Source organism: Capra hircus, chromosome 20, assembly GCF_001704415.2.
Source record: "Capra hircus breed San Clemente chromosome 20, ASM170441v1, whole genome shotgun sequence".
In the NCBI taxonomy this organism is placed as follows: domain Eukaryota; kingdom Metazoa; phylum Chordata; class Mammalia; order Artiodactyla; family Bovidae; genus Capra; species Capra hircus.
The window spans coordinates 69,516,168-69,531,038 of record NC_030827.1 but is presented as its reverse complement, the minus strand read 5'-3'; the positions used below and the strand labels follow the sequence as shown (position 1 = coordinate 69,531,038).

The 14,871-nt window shown below is 52.1% G+C and overlaps 1 long non-coding RNA gene across 1 annotated transcript; it reads right to left on the bottom strand.

Annotated features, from left to right (window-relative positions):
- LOC106503325 lies at positions 1,883 to 14,407 on the bottom strand. The gene is made up of 3 exons (XR_001919814.1): positions 14,284 to 14,407; positions 4,870 to 5,083; positions 1,883 to 2,370 (listed from the first exon to the last, which is right to left on the bottom strand). It is a non-coding gene; the product is annotated as an uncharacterized LOC106503325 (long non-coding RNA).

Here is a 14,871-nt window from a genome sequence, read left to right as displayed (position 1 = left end):
ACCCGCAGCATCCTTGCCTGCACCTGTCCATGTAACGTGGCAACCCGTGCAGCAATGGGGGCGCACGCCTTCCTCTGCAGACGGCATAGACTATTAGACATGTCTTCTAACCTTGGGCTCAGGGGTTTTCTCAGCAGCAGCACCTGCCAGCCCTGCTCATCTCTCTGGACCCGTTCCTGACTCCCCCACCTCTCCTGCCTCCTGCACTCCTTCAGGGGTCTGGGGTGGAGCTCCTGCCCTGGGAGCCACTCTTTGGAGGCCTCAACTCTGGGGTCCAGGGAGTGGGACCTCAGACGTCGCTATCCCAAGCATCCTCAGTGCAGCTCAGCTCAGCACTCAGTCGTGTCCGACTCTTTGCGACCCCATGGACTGCAGCACGCCAGGCCTCCCTGTCCATCACCACCTCCCGGGGTTTACTCAACCTCATGTCCATCAAGTCGGTGATGCCATCCAGCCATCTCATCCTCTGTCGTCCCCTTCTCCTGCCTTCAATCTTTCACAGCGTCTAGGTCTTTTCCTTGGAGTCAGTTCGTCGCATCAGGTGGTCAAAGTATTGGAGTTTCAGTTTTAGCATCAGTCCTTCCAATGAATATTCAGGACTGATTTCCTTTAGGATGGACTGGTTGGATCTCCTTGCAGTCCAAGGGACTCTCAAGAGTCTTCTCCAACACTACAGTTCAAAAGCATCAATTCTTTGGCGCTCAGCCTTCTTCACAGTCCAACTCTCACATCCATACATGATCGCAGGAAAAATCATAGCCTTGACTAGATGGACCTTTGCTGGCAAAGTAATCTCTCTGCTTTTTAATATGCTGTCTAGGTTGGCCATAGCTTTTCTTCCAAGGAGTAAGTATCTTTTAATTTCACAGCTGCAATCAACATCTGCAGTGACTTTGGAACACCCCCCCTCAAAAAAAAGTCAGCCTGTTTCCATTGTTTCTCCATCTATTTGCCATGAACTGATGGGACCAGATGCCATGATCTTCGTTTTCTGAATGTTGAGCTTTAAGCCATCTTTTTCGCTCTCCTCTTTCACTTTCATCAGGAGGCTCTTTAGTGCTTCTTTGCTTTCTGCCATAAGAATGGTGTCATCTGCGTATCTGAGGTGATTGATATTCCTCCTGGCGATCTAGACTCCAGCTAGAATCAAGTGTCCTCAGCATCCATTCAGCTCTGACACCTTCCCCACGTGTGGCACCAGGCTGCCAGGTGACGCTGAGCAAGCTGCCTCCTCGTGGGGACCCAGCCCCTCACCTGGGGCAGGACTGAACGAGCTGCGTCCTGGCCCCTCCTGTTCCTCCAGCATCAGGTCCTCCATCTCAGAGATGGGGCTGAAGACCCCTCCTCAGCGATTCCCGTTAACCTTCTAACTATGCCAGCACCTCACAGGTGCTGCTTCCAGCCTCAGCACCTGACAAAGCCCAGGGATCGCTCGTGGGCCTGTCCTCTCTCTCCCTGCCCCGCCCCGTCCCACCCCTCCCTCTCTCCCTTCCCCCTCCCTCTTCTTCTCCCCCCTCCCCTGGTCTCTCCCCCCTCCCTCCCATCCCTCCCCTCCCTCCCATCCCTCCCCTCCCCCTCCTTCTGTGTGGGCCTGTCCTCTCTCTCCCTGCCCCGCCCCGTCCCACCCCTCCCTCCTCTCCCTTCCCCCTCCCTCTTCTTCTCCCCCCTCCCCTGGTCTCTCCCCCCTCCCTCCCATCCCTCCCCTCCCCCTCCTTCTTATTCTCTCCCTCCCCCTCTCTCCCCTCCTCCCCTCGTCCTCTCTCTTCCTCCCCTTCTTCTCCCATTCTCCCTCCTTCTCCTTCTGTCTCTTTCATAAGCACTAATTTTTTTCTTTTCTTTCTCTTGAAACAGGAATAGAAGAAGTCAGTGTCCTTGAAGGAGGGCTTTGGTTTGAGAATGAATGAGATTTCAAGGGGCCAACACCCCTTTGCCTGCATCCCCCTTTGCCATGATGGGCACTTGACTCATGTGGAGGGAGGCGTGGCCAGGAGGGCACCGGCCTTTTATCCAGACCTCCCCTTCTTCTCCTGTGACATAGATAAAGAGGTTTTGCTTATGGCAAAGGAAAACGTCCCTGAGTCGCCGAAGAGCCGCTTCTGTACCCTCCTGACAGCGACATGAACGACGGCGCCCCTGGCCTTCCCCGTCCCGGCTTCCTCTGGTTTCATCCGTCTCAACTGAAACAGTCTAGTCAGAAGGACTCTGGCCAGTCCATCTGCCTCGGACATACCCCAGCATTGCCCTTGGGCCTCAGGACGCTCTAGTCCATCCTACCTCCGAAGTGGGGTTCTCGATCCTGGCTGCAGGTGGAGGGGCTCCTGAAGCACCAGCCTGGCCAGAGAAGGGAGAGCGTGATGATTTTGGTTCATCCTAAATGGGTAGGGATAAAGAAAAGCTATGGCAAACTAGGGAAGGTGTCAAAAAGCAGAGACATTACTTTGCAGACATAGGTACATGTAGCCACATCTACAGTTTTTCCAGTAGTCATATATGGATGTGAGAGCTGGCAGGAGGAGAAGGAGGCGACAGAGGATGAGACGGTTGGGTGGCATCACTGACTCAACTGAGCAACCTCCAGGAGATAGCGAAGGACAGGGAGACCTGGCATGCTGCAGTCCATGGGGTCGCGAAAAGCCAGACACAACTTAGCCACTAAACAGCAACAACGAAAGTATGTATTCAAGCTGGAAAACTCAGATCTAAGTTATGCTGGTTCAACACCACCAATCTTGCCCCAAGGGAACAAACATTGGTTCCTAGGGAGCAAACGTCTTAATCTTCTTACTCATCGAGCACAGACATACATACCACGCAGACAGCTGGGCTGTATCTACGCATTGTTAACATTTTATGAATGGGGAGCAATTAAGTAAAAGAAAAAAAAAAACAGGCCTGAGAAGGCCCTTTAGGTGGATAGCAATGAGAAAAAGTGGTGATGCACCACTAATATCTCAGAAAGGTGGTTCCTATATTTGTCTTTTAGATAAAAGTGTGTGAAACCAGACCATCTCAAGGCAGCTGGCCCCATGGGGCTCAGAGTAATTTCATCACCAAACGGCCCTCTCAAGTGGCTTCTAGACCACACAATCACTTTATTTCATAAAAGATCCAACAAGCCTTTGGGTCTGAAATCTTCTGAGAAGAGAGGTGTTGGCGCTGGGGGAGCGGATCTGGGGTTAGGAGGGGCCCCGGGATTCCCCAGGCTGCAAGGTTACGCTGACAAGAAGGGGACAACCCTGCAGAACCACAGTCTCAGGCTTCGAGCATCACCCCTCACACGCTCCCTCCGACTGCAGCCCCCCAAGGGGACTCATGCAGTGGGCCCCACAGCCCACTGCCCCCCAAGACAGCCCACCTACCCTCTCACACACTCCTTCCGAATGTAGCCCCCCAAGGGGACTCATGCAGTGGGCCCCGCAGCCCACCGCCCCCGAAGACATCCCACCTACCCAGGAGCCCCTGCGAAGCCTTTTGGGCCAGCTAAGACCTTCCGTGACCACTCAGCCCACCTGTCCTGTCTGCACGGAGCCCAGCACTGCTCACATTTGCTGCAGCTCAGCCCAGGAGGCCGCCACCCCAACTCCGGGGAAAGCAGTATCCCACCCTCTCCCACCCAGGGCTCGGCTCTCAGGCTTGCTACTGTTCTCAGCTTAGCCACGATCGCCTGTATGCTAGCTCTTAGGGTCCCCGGGGGTGGTTTCCTTGTGATCAGTCTGCACCAGCAAGGGGGGCTGCGTTATCTCTGAGGCCTCCACATCCTGGCCTCGCGTGGACGATGCCCACCACGCTGCCAGTCCTGGCTCCCTGTCTTCATGCCCCGAGGCCCCGCTCCAGCCGGCGGCACTTCCTTTTGGCCACGCTGTTGCCGCTGCCTTTCGTAACTTGCGTATCTGTGTTGATTTTATTTAGCATTTGTTTTGGATTAGGATTACCCTCTTTGGTAAGAATTTAATGTTTTTCAAGTTATTATCCTTCTATATCATGTCTTTCTCCACTGATTTGAAATATATAAAATTTAATTTATAAAATATATATATAAGATATAGTGAATACATGTATGAATATATGTGAGATATATGTGAAGTAAGCATAAGACAAAAGGCATTTCCACTCAATCAAGAAATACTGATTATATGAAGGATAAGTAAGATCATATAGAAAGACACCTATATATATATGAATAGAGAATATATGCATATATAATATATATACGCTTAATCACCCAATTATATGAAGGATAAGTAAGATTATATAGGACACCTATATATATGCCTATGTATATCTCTATATATGAACAGAGAATATATGCATATATAGTACATACATGCTTAGTTGCTCGATTATATGAAGAATATGAAGATCATATAGAGGGACATGTGTGTGTGTGTGTGTGTGTGTGTGTAACATACAGAGAGTATCTGTGTATTCTCAGATACGTGTGTGCATATCAGTTCAGTTCAGCTGAGTCTGTCAGTCCTATCTGACTCTCTGTGACCCCATGGACTGCAGCACGCCAGGCTTCCCTGCCCATCACCAACTCCCGGATCCTGCTCTAACTCATGTCCACTGAGGGGGTGATGCCATCCAAACATCTGATCCCCTGTCATCCCCTTCTCCTCCCACCTTCAATCTTTCCCAACGTCAGGGTCTTTTCCAATGAGTCACTTTTCTAGTGAGTCATACATATACATGTCTATGTACGTATATATACGCATAGTTTTCCTGTGGTAAATCCCACCGTGTCTGGGGGTCTTGCACGTGATAAGCTTGGGCCCCCCATCACTCTCCCCTCTCTGTCCACGTCTCTGTCCCCCTCCGTCTCCATCTCACTCTGTGTCTCTGCAGTGGTGGCATCATGTTACTACGTACCACATACTTTTCATTCGATGTATAGCCGCGTCTTGATCTCCTAAGCTGCTGTCTGTCTAACCTTCGCCAGTATCACAGGCTCGGCTTTACACACAAGCGTGTCTGGCAGGTCTTTGGCCATGGCTCCTGCGGCATTTCCTCGGCCATTCTTGCTTGTTCATACTTCTTATACTCATCAGAAGCATGACACCAGGTTCTCACAGAGACGCTTGCCCTGGAAGCAGAACTGCACTAAGCTTACAGGTGATCTGAGGGAAGTCCGTCTGCCCAGGGGTAGCCTGTGCTCCCAGTGTCAGTCCCCCCCACTTCCTTTAAGGAGAGGAACCCCGCCCTGAGTGGAAGTGGCACCTCGCTCCCCAGGGGGTCTCTGCAGTTGGCTCGACGTGGGGTGGTGTGATCTGAGAGGAGGTGAGTAAGGTGATTCCCGGGTGGCACCTCTGCCATCAAAATCACTGCTCTGACCCCAACTCCCTTCCCGCAGACAGGTCTCACTGAGGCAGAGTCCTGGCATTTCCATTTCAATGTTTGACCTGTTCTTCCAACTACACTGAAAGAGAAGGCAGAGAGCAGATGCGGGTTCTTCTCTGTGAAGCGCACACCGCAGCTCCCAAAGTAAAGTAGAGTTGAATTCAGCAAATGCTCACCAGGTTTCCCTCACGGGCCAAGTGTGGGAACAGAGGCATTCGTCATCCTCAGAGGGGAGGACGCATCTCAGCACTTACCCTGTGCAATGGCAGTCTCTGGACCCATCTCTCTACACAGGGCAGCAACTCGTGGTCTATTACAAACGGTACATGGTGAAGTGAAAGTCGCTCCGTCATGTCCAGCTCTTTGCGACCCCAGGGATTGGAGAGCCCGTGGAATTTTCCAGGCCAGAATACTGGAGTGGGTAGCCATTCCCTTCTCCCAGGGATCTTCCCAGCCCAGGGCTCGAACCCAGGTCTTCCACATGGCAGGCAGATTCTTTACCAGCTGAGCCCCAGGGAGGCCCAGAGATGGCACCAGGCACAGTCTAACCTCTGAGCTGCAAGGCGGAGTGTAGCCTGCGGGCCGAGCTCTGCGGAGTCCTGGCGTCGGGAACCCCCTTGACCTCTTTCTGCTGCCCTATCCTCCCCGGAAACCATCTCACCTCCTCGGCCAGCCTCACAGCTTCCCTTCCCCCTTACACCTCTGGAGATGTCTCGAGGATAAATGAGGGGCTGGTGAAATACTCCAAGGAAGACATTGTATAAATGTGGTGCAAAGCGTCACCTGCCCTCAACGGCTGAAAGTGCCACCGAGTTGATGCTAAATGGATGTGTGTGTTGTTTCCTAAGGGAGTTCCTTTTGCTTCCACAGAAGGTCCCTGTGAGGCTCAGGCTTTTAAAAGGAAGGTGAAGAAACAACAAAAAACAATGGAAGGTGCCTTGGTTTATAAATGGCTATATTATCCCTAGAAGTCACGCCTATCGTGGAGCCGATGAAGTTGCTGACGTGGCATAACCGGGCAGGATAAATGGCTCCTAAGCCCCGGGTGCTGGGCCAGGCGTCCCTGTGGGCTCCTCAGTGCCCGTGACCCGCCAGGGATGTTGGTGGCACTTCGGGTCTGACTGATTGATGGGCTTCCCGGGTGGCGCTGGTGGTAAAGAACCGGCCTGCCAATGCAGGAGACCTAAGCGACGCGCTCAGGCCCTGGGTCGGGAAGCTCCCCCAGAGGAGGGCACAGTAACCCATCCCAGTGCTCTTGCCTGGAGAATCCCATGGACAAAGAAGCCTGGAGGGCTACAGTCCATGGGGTCACAAAGAATCAGACACGATGGAGGGGACTTAGCACGCACACTTTTCAAAGATAAACTCTGAGTGAAATAAGTCTCTGGAAGCACAAAATAAAATCATAAAATCAGTGATAAGCAGACAAAAGCCTCGTGTGTTGAACATCCCGGGCCAGTCCTCTCCCAGGGCCCAAGGGATCTACCTGGCCCTTTAGCAGACGCTCAGATCCCAAAGGAGTGGGTCCCCAAGACATTGGCAACTCCATAGGAGAAACCATTCATTTCAAAATGGATACATTAAAGCAGCGTGTTCTGCATCCAGCGTGCTCAAGAGATCTGACATAAAACAGCCCTCCCCACGTCACAGTACAGGTCCAAAGGCCCCAGGGCCAAGGCTGTGCTCAGTTTCCGGGTGGGTTTGCATCACTGGCCACGACACAGCAGTGGCCGCAAAAACCACAAGGTATCAGCTGGAAGAGGGGGAGGCCAGACCCAGGAGAGGGTCGCACTGAGCACCGGAGGGCGTTTGTTCTGCCCAGCAACCCAGGAACCACCTCCACCCGCCACTCCTGCTTCCGATCAGGGGCTGGCCTGCGGTCAGTGTGTGTGGCCTCTTCTTCTGGTGTCCAGACTGCCTTGGGAACTCAGACCGCCAGCTGGTGTCTCTGGTTTTCTCAGGACACTCCTCTCCCAGAGCGATGTCCCTATTCCGAGGTCAGTGTCCCGTGCCATTGGAGATCCTGATCGTCTAGTGTGTCTGCCATCCACCGTGGCTCCCCGGGAGAGTCCGTGACTGAGGCTCAGATCCACGTGTGTGGGGAGGCACGTGACAACCACCCACCCTTCCTCCTGCAGCCCACAGGAAGCTAATCTCAGATCCGAACAAGCAAGGGGACCATCATGGATTCCCGGCTTGGGGGGTACAGTGGGACACCCTCCCTGCAGCTGTCCTGCTGACTGCCTCCCTGGAAGAGGCATCTTCATGGATCAATCCACACCATCCTTCCCAACTGTGAATCTCCTTTCTACCATGCGGGGTGGGTCCCAGTGGGCTGGACAGACTCTGAGAAGTAGGACAGCCCCAGCCCCTGGATGACCAGGTACCAGGAGCTGCCTTCCCATGGCAGGTGCAGCAGGTCATGGAAGAGCGTCTCCATCCTTGACATTCATCTCTGGCCCTTTTCTCGGAGGAGAGAGTCTCTCCCATCATCCAGGGCCAGTCGTATCTGAGTACCATTCAATAAGTAGGTGGATAAGCAAAGCTTCCTCTGTCAAGACTAAGGAAGCTGGCCAGGTTCTCCTGTTGCTAAAATCTGGTTTTGGACCTGTGATGCACCTATGTCAGGGGCAGTTCCCCTGGAGGTCACACACAGGTGGTGCTCAGGATTAAGGCTCCCCATCAAGGAGGAAGCCTGGTGAGAACCCTCCAAAGCGTGCTCACCTGACTCCTTACAGGAGACCCTCAGGCCATGTGGCCCCAACCCTTGATCACTCCAGAGTTAAACAGGGTGCACAGTTTAAACCCAATAGTGACATCACACCCCACGTGATGGTACAGTCTCCATAGCGCTGAGCAGCTGCAGTCACGTTGACTGTGGGTCTTCTGACGTAGGTGAGGACCAAGTCGAGACAGCGACACGGATGAAAACGCTGCATGTTTTCTTCCGATGGAATCACCAGCAAATGACTTTTTAGAGTTATAAGGTGAGAAATCTACCTGAGACTACCAAAATCTCAAGAATCCTGGGCATGTATTTAAACAGGACAGATTATATGACTCAATTATGTAAACTCCGTAACTCCACTAAGCACAGGAAGACGGGTGACCACTTTTGATCTGCCTCTCGGGGCTCCCTTTGTGGACAGTGGAGGCCAGACGCCAGGACCCTTCTCACGGGGTTCTGTGTCTCCCACAGCCTGACAGAGAACGGGCCCACGGGAGAAAGGTAAACGGGAGATCCTGGACAGAACTGAGTTCCCGGAAGCAACAGCCTCTTCTTTCTGTCCGATCTTCCCTGATTCTAACCACTGTTTCCTCCTCTCAGCCTGGGCTCCTCATCCCTCCCAAGGGAATCTGGGGGACCCTTTGCATTTGGGGTCCCCTTATCTGGGGGCCCCTTCTGGGGTGTCTGCACTCAAGCTTCGCCTCTGGCTGGTCAATGAATTTGGCCAGTTATAGACCCAGGGACAGGCGAAAGGAGCTGGTGCAGTAAGGGACCGTGAAAGAGAAGTTCGAGGTCAACCACATGGATCTCTGTTTACAAGTCAAGCTGAGCCAGTTCAGAAACCAGCCGCTCACAACTATGGCATGGGGCTTCTGGATGAAGAGCAGCTCCCCGGAAAGCTTTGTCTTTGCTGTGAAGTTGGGGAAGCCTCCATTTCCATCACTTTCCTTCAGATCTGAGCACAACCTGCCACCCCCAGGGTGGGGAAGTCCTCCAGGAGCCTAGACGTCAGCCCCTTTGCTGGCCTCCTGCGGGAAGTGCCTCCTGCCAGAGTGAGGTGGAGGTGCGAAGAGCCGGATGGCTCCCAGTCACTTGTGCTGAAGGGCATCAGCCCGTGATGTGTCAGACGGCGTCTTCCTCTCTGACTCGGCTGTGGAGACCGCGTAACAGCCAACCTGGCCAATCGTAGATGAATAATGATCGACTCGCGGGGCAAGAAAGTGAAGGTGAAAGTCGCTCAGTCGTGTCAGACTCTTTTCGACCCCACGGACTGTAGCCCACCAGGCTCCTCTGTCCATGGAATTCTCCAGGCAAGAATAGTGGAGTGGGCAGCCTTTCCCTTCTCCAGGGCATCTTCCCAACCCAGGGATCAAACCCAGGTCTCCTGCATTGCAGGCAGATTCTTTACCCTCTGAGCCCCCAGGGAAGCCCTGAGGGGCAGGAAACAAATGCTCAGTCATCTTGTTCCCTCCAGAGGGGAGGCTCTGCTGAGAACAGAGGCAATCCAGAGAACAGCTGGATTCCTGGGGGCCGGGTGGGGGCACACAGGCCAGGTGGGGGATTTGGGACACAGGGCTACTGGCTGGGCCGGGGGTGGGGAGCGGGGACATCCCTCACAAAAGGCAGGTGCTCAGGGTCTGTGCATTTTGGTGGGCACGTTTCCAGAGCTTGCTTTTCTGCTCAGGTACAGTTCCATTTTCCCTTTTTTATACTTTTAATTAGAAAATGATTGCTTCACAACGTTAATTTCTTCCGCACAACAACACGAATCTTGAGCCTCCCTGCCTACGCCCATCCCTTCCTCTAGGTCATCACAGAGCCCCGAGGTGAGCTCCCTGTGCTATATAGCAGCTTCCCACTAGCTGTCTGTTTTACCTGTGAAAGTGTATATATGTCCCATTCTTCCGGAGAGCTTCCTGACTCACTACAGAAGTCTCTGTGCAGCTAGGATGCTCACGCGGGAGGTGAAACAATAGCCGGGATCACCTGGGCCCGACTCCCGAGGTGTGCGTGTTCAGTCGCGGAGTGCCCGACTCTCTGCATCCCCACTGACTACAGCACGCCAGGCTCTGCTGTCCTTCACTTTCTCCAGAGTTTGCTCAAACTCACGTCCATTGAGTCGGTGATGCCATCCAATCCTCTCATCCTCTGTCGCCCTCTTCTCCTTTGTCTTCAATCTTTCCTGGCGTCAAGGCCTTGTCCAGTGGTTCGGCTCCTTCACGGATCCCATTCATGGATCACAGCCTTGCCGTGGTGAAGGGGCTTGTGCAACTCAGTGAAGCTCTGAGCACGCCATGCAGGGCCACCCAAGATGGACAGGTCATTGGGGAGAGTTCTGACACAAAGCGGCCCACTGGAAGAGGGAAGGGCAAACCGCTCCAGCATTCTTGCCGTAAGAGCCCCACGAACGTGAGCAGTCTGAAAAGCATGACAGGCACAGGCTCAGAAACATAGCACGAGGCAGTCAGTCAGACACGGGCAGTGAGGGTGTGGTTGTGTACATGAGGTGGGGTCACAGCCCGAAGGCCCGGCCACTCCGGAAGGCACTCGCGGGGGTCCCCACAGGCACTCCTGGCAGATCAGGACACACATGTCAGGGGCCCCGTGGGAGCAGGACTCCGAGCGTCGCCGGGCATTTATGGAATCAGGTTTCTCCGGGAGCCCTGGGTGCCGTTCTGCAGACTGCAGTCCTGTTGGTAGACCTGTGCTGCCTTCCCTGCGTAAGGGTCCAGTCTTCACAGATGCCCGTACCGAAGGCAGGACGGATGAGTCTACGGAAGAGCTGCCAGTGCTGCTGGACTGTGGATGCGTATGTGGAGCTCTCTTGCTTCCGATGATCCAGCAGATGTTGGCAACTTGATCTCTGGTTCCTCTGCCTTTTCTAAAAGCAGCTTGAACATCTGGAAGTTCATGGTTCACATCCTGCTGAAGCCTGGCTTGGAGAACTTTGAGCATTACTTGGCTAGCATGTGAGATGAGTGCAATTGTGCGGCAGTGTGAGCATTCTTTGGCATTGCCTTTCTTTGGGATTGGAATGAAAACTGACCTTTTCCAGTCCAGTAGCCACTGCTGAGTTTTCCAAATTTGCTGGCATATTGAGTGCAGCACTTTCACAGCATCACCTTTCAGGATTTGAAACAGCTCAACTGGAATTCTATCACCTCCACTAGCTTTGTTCATAGTGATGCTTCCTAAGGCCCACTTGACTTCAGACTCCAGGATGTCTGATTCTAGGTGAGTGATCACATCATCGTGGTTATCTGGATCATGAAGATCTTTTTTGTACAGTTCTTCCGTGTATTCTTGCCACCTCTTCATAATATCTTCTGCTTCTGTTAGGTCCAGACCATTTCTGTCCTTTATTGAGCCCATTTTGCATGAAATGTTCCCTTGGGACCTCTGATTTTCTTGAAGAGATTTCTACTCTTTCCCCTTCTATTGTTTCCCTCTATTTCTTTGCATTGATCACTGAGGAAGGCTTTCTTATCTCTCCTTGCTATTTTTTGCAATTCTGCATTCAAATGGGTATATCTTTCCTTTTCTTTTTTGCCTTTAGCGTCTCTTCTTTCCTCAGCTATTTGTAAGGCCTCCTCTGACCATTTTGCCTTTTTGCATTTCTTTTTCTTGGGGATAGTTTTGATTCCTGCCTCCTGTGCAGTGTTACAAACTTCTGCCCATCGTCCTTCAGGCACCCTGTCTGGCAGATCTAATCCCTTGAATCTATTTGTCACTTCTGCTATAAGTGTAAGGGATTTTATTTAGGCCATACTTGAATGATTTAGCGGTTTTCCTTACTTTCTTTGAGTCTGAATTTTGGAATAAGGAGTTCATGATCTGAGCCACAGTCAGCTCCCAGTCTTGTATTTGCTGACTGTATCCATCTTCAGCTTCAAAGAATAGAATCAATCTGATTTCTGTATTGACCATCTGGTAAAGTACTTGTATAGGGTCATCTCTTGTGTTGTTGAAAAAGGATGTTTGTTGTGACCAGTGCAAGAGAGTTCCAGAGAAACCTCTACTTCTGCTTTAGTGACTATGCCAAAGCCTTTGATTGTGTGGATCGCAACACACTGTGGAAAATTCTTAAAGAGATGGGACTACCAGACCACCTTACTTGCCTCCTGAGAAACCTGTTTACAGGTCAAGAAGCAACAGTTAGAACCAGATATGGAACAACAGACTGGTTCCAAATAGGAAGAGGAGTACGTCAACGCTGTATATTGTCACCCTGCTTATTTAATTTACATGCAGAGTACATCATGCGAAATGCTAGACTGGATGAAGACTGCAGGGGGAAATATCAATAGCCTCAGATGCACAGATGACACTGCCCTTATGGCAGAAAGCGAAGAGGAACTAAAGAGCCTCTTGATGAAAGTGAAAGAGGAGAGAGGGAAAGTTGGCTTAAAATTCAACATTCAGAAAAAGAAGATCATGGTATCTGGTCCCATCACTTCATGGCAAATAGATGGGGAAGCAATGGAAACAGTGACAGATTTATTTTCTTGGGCTCCAAAATCACTGCAGATGGTGACTGCAGCCATGAAATAAAAAGATACTTGCTCCTTGGAAGAAAAGATTCATGTTGATGGGTGGCAGAACCAATACAATATTGTAAAGTAATTAGCCTCCAATTAAAATAAACAAATTAAAATTTTAAAAAAGAAAAGCTATGGCAAAAGATTGAAGGCAGGAGAAGAAGGGAATGACAGAGGATGAGACTGTTGGATGGTATCACCGACTCGATGGACATCAGTTTGAACAAGCTCTGGGAGTTGGTGATGGACGGGGAAGCCTGGCGTGCTACAGTCCATGGGGTCACAAAGTGTGACTGAGTGACTGAACTGAACTGATGCTGTATTCACTTTCTCTGGCTGCCATAACCCATCACCACAAACAGAGTGGCTTAAAACAACAGTAACTGATTGTCTCACAGATCTTGGAGCCAGAGGTCTGAATCCAGTGAATCGATAGGACTGAGTTCCTACAGAATGTTCCAGAGGAAACCCCTTCTCTGCCTCCCCCAGCCTCTGGTGTCTGCAGGTGGGGTGTGGTGGCATCACGTCTATGTTGGCCTCTGTCTTCAGTGGTTTTCTTCTCTGCGTCTTTGTCTCGAGTTCCCTTTGGATGATCTGAGGTCAGCAGAGGCCACTGCCTGTGCTCATCTCCAGGAATGATGTTTCCTGGAGCCTTCTCCACATGGCCTTCAAAGCCCAAGTTTGAATGCTCCAGACTGCGATCTAAACCCAGCTTCCTCGTCAATGATCTCCGTTCCTGATCCTTCACTCAATTACAGCTGCAAAGACCCTTTTCCCAAGGGAGGTCCCATTCCAGGCTTCTGTTGGGCATGTTGCTGGGGACGTGGAAAGAGGATTCACTAGGTGTCTTCTGGTGACTCTGGGGTAGTCATCGTCCCACTGGGCCCTGAGTCCGTCTCTCGACTTGGAGTCAGTGCTAAGCTGGCACCAAGCAACCCACTGCCCCTGCAGGAGCTCCCTGTCCTTGGCTCTGTCTGCAGGGTGTCCCAGAAGCATCTGTGGTGTGGACTCAGCCAGGGTCTCAGGGGGAGCATCTGGGCCCTTTGAGAGGGCAAGCAGATGTTCTGTGCATCCGAGGGGATGTGGTCTGGCCAGGTGTCTGCAGGGTATTGAGTTATAGACACGCCATGAGAAAGATGAGAAAGGAGCAAGGAGGAAGGGAGAGTTAGAAGCTGCCGGGAGCAGAGATCCACTGAGGCTTGGGGAAACTAGTGATCAGACAGAGAAGGCAATGGCACCCCACTCCAGTACTCTTGCCTGGAAAATCCCATGGACAGAGGAGCCTGCTAGGCTGCAGTCCATGGGGTCGCTGAGGGTCAAATACGACTGAGTGACTTCACTTTCACTTTTCACTTTCATGCACTGGAGAAGGAAATGGCACCCCACTCCAGTGTTCTTGCCTGGAGAATCCCAGGGACGGCGGAGCCTGGTGAGCTGCCGAATATGGGGTCGCACAGAGTCGGCCACGACTGAAGCGACTTAGCAGCAGTAGCAGCAGCAGCGATCAGAGTTGCCGGCAGCAAGTGGTGCTGGGTAATTAATGAGTATCTCAGTCCACACAGGGTCTGCCCCATGTCCACAGCCCTGCTGAGCAGGACACAGGAGAGGAAAGGGAGAAGCAGGTGAGGACAAACAGGGCCTGAGACAGAGACAGGTTTAATAACAAAGTGTTCGACTGACCTTATATTTCCACAATTTATGGCACTCTGAGTTCAGTATTTCCTGAATGATCTAGAGGAAACGAAGTCCATCAAGGTAAGTTGCCTAGACACACTTCTATGTCTGTCAGTTCCATGTGGACACAAGGAGGCTGAAAGGCAAGATCACACAGTGCTGAGAAAGAGGTGATGGGGGACGGGGTCGGGGTCGGGGGTGGCGCTGACCGTGCAGGCTGACGAACCAGCCAGCTGATACGTTCTGTCAGGTTTGGAGTGAAGGTCCGAGGAATCCCAACAGGCACAACTTGGTTGGTGCCAGCCACTGTTCTCCCCAGGTTAACGGGCTTCCCAAGTGGCGGGTAAAGAACCCACCCACCAGTGCAGGAGACGAGAGAGTCAGGGTGGATCCCTGGGTCGGGAAGATCCCCTGGAGAGGACATGGCAACCCACCCCATTGTTCTCGCCTGGAAAATCCCATGGACAGAGGAGGCTGGTGGGCCACAGTCCACGGGGTCACAAAGAGTGGGACGTGCGCGCGCCTTCCACCCTGGAGTTTTGGTGACATACAAGTTTTGAGCTTGAATTTCCCTTTGTGGACTGCGAGGTGTGT